This window comes from Mytilus edulis, chromosome 6 (genome assembly GCF_963676685.1).
Source record: "Mytilus edulis chromosome 6, xbMytEdul2.2, whole genome shotgun sequence".
Lineage (NCBI taxonomy): Eukaryota > Metazoa > Mollusca > Bivalvia > Mytilida > Mytilidae > Mytilus > Mytilus edulis.
In genome coordinates, this window is record NC_092349.1 from 46567664 (window position 1) to 46570210 (window position 2547).

Here is a 2547-nt window from a genome sequence, read left to right on the forward strand (position 1 = left end):
CCAGGAGCCATTAAAAGAACAGCAAAGTGTAAAATGAGAAATGTTATCATTGATGTCAGTCCAAACGCTACAAATTTCAGCCACAAGTCCAAAACCTTTCCTTTTAAACAAGACCAACACATTTGGTCATTTTTATAATCTTGAACATGCAATGCTGTCATTACAATACAGTATATGAGATACAAGGATGCTGCCTCCACCGAGAACTAATTCCGGTACTGCTTTACTCAGACGACTGGCAATTTCATCTGAAGAAACCAATAACAATCGTAGAATGCCTTTTGCTATTTTGCTTCCAGCCCCAAATAATCTAGAAAGAGCATCTGCAATTTTTTGTCTCATACTTTGTACCTGGGAACTTTTGCTTTCTCCCACCACACACCATGTTGCAAAATGTTCGCAGTTGCCTGTAACTATATTGTAGGTTTCGAATTTATCGCTCCGCTGTTTTAGAATGGATTCGGCTCTAGTCACAACTGTATCTGGATCGTATTTGGGAAATACGTAATCTACAATGTATAATTCATTTACTCTAAATTAAATTCTTTGGTTTCCTCGTGTACTGCTATCTTTCCATCATGTTTTGTGAAATGTATGAGAACCATCGTAAACGTTACTACCAACCGCACTTTTAATTTCTTTGACAATTGCATGGTGGTCGTACATCCTTTTCATTTTTCGCTCCGCTTTTACATATTTGGTGGAATATTGGCCTGGCATCGATATATGCTGACCCTTCTTTAAGCTTGAGACATATACCACTCTCCTTGGTTTGGAACAATTGGCACAGCTCTTTTTAATACATTTTTCATGTTCATTCAATTGGCCAATCGCATTTTCTAGTGCAGAATGTGCATCGCCCTCTGTATTTGATGCTTGGGTAAAAGATACTTCGTCACGTGATGATACGTCATACCGTTGTCCAATCTCAGAAACGATTTCCTGTATATCGACACCACCGTCATCACTTTGTAGAAGGTCTTCATCAGAGAAGCAATTTACCAAATCATCATACCTCAAGTTGTTTGATAAAGGTGAGTATTTCTGGGCCATGTTCAACCTGTTAAATAACAAGTCTTATTACTTTTATTCTTATATATTCAGTCTTTGGGGTTTTTTGTTTGGTGTTTTGTTGTAGGACTTAATTGTTTCGTCTTCTTTCGTTTTTGCACAGGGGTTCTCTTCTCTACGACTTCTGAGCTTTGAACATCATGTTAGTACCTTCGGCCTCTTATTTTTTTATACAGGACGACCAAGCCATTTGCCGATCTTATCATTGTATTGATTGTTAAAATGTGTTCTTAATCTGCATGAATATGCATTATAATTTTTTATTGGTGCTAAAACACAACATTATTCTATAAATGATGTGTTGCAAGTGCTAGAAGTTATCCTCAGTTGGATGAAGTTTAAATTTAGAGCATAGACTACCTACTTCTTGCTACCTTAAGCTTCATTACCCAACTTCCAAGCAAGGACCGAAGCTCATAACCTCGGCAATCAAGGGTGTTAAACGCAGGACTTCGGGAAAGTTCGGAGAGCCGACAACCTTGCTTCTGAAGTTGTTTCATTACCATGTCACGGATTATGATTGATTGCTGTTTGTTTTACGCCTAGTGGCAAATAAATCATGTATATTGGGGACGGGAAAAAAATAACAATGAATTGTATGTTCTAATATAGGAGTCGACCGGATTGAAGGGCTTGAAATTACGAATTCCACTTGAAAAATGAGGTGATTCATTGGATAATCCATGCAATAGACGACCTATGGACCTTTTAAAGGGTTGTTGCAAGGATTCGTTAACATACAGAGGCATGATATTCTCTCTTCACGATGCATCATATTTCATGTGCCCATTCTAAACGGGTGTGGTTGTAATTTTATAGCTCACACGGACGCCCCATTTTATTACACAGGTTTTACTGTCGGTCGGGGATCCAATGGTAACAAATTTGATCAATTACTATACATCTCAGTCACCCTTGGTGTTTCCATGATTATCAAAAGTGTCCCAAATTTCAAGAATTGTTATTGCAAACCCAATAATACCTTTCCATAGATTCATCTGCAAGTTACTTGTAGATTTAAACTTTTGGCAGTTCTATTGTCCCATCTTATAAATACAACAGGTATTGTTCTCTGTGTAGTTTATTCACTGAGACATTTAAATTTCTTCTAAGAGAAATCTATCACTCATTGATTAATCTACCTGAGTAAAAAGTTTATCTGCTAAATAGATAGAAATAACAGGTTTACCATTATAAAAATTGCATGCGAGTTTATATTTATGTACATGAAATCTGTTGAATGTAAACACTTATGCAAACATAAATAAAAGTTGATTTCTGACAAAATTTTCAACATTATTCCTACATTTCAAAAAACATTTGAAATAAAAACCCTAAAAATGATGATACTTATATTAAGGTCTGCTTAAAAGTATGCTATAACTAAAAAAAATGATAATTTCGATAGGAACAATACTTATGTTTTAAAAAAGGAACATTTTATGATTAAAGTAGTGTTTATTTTGAACAGATTGA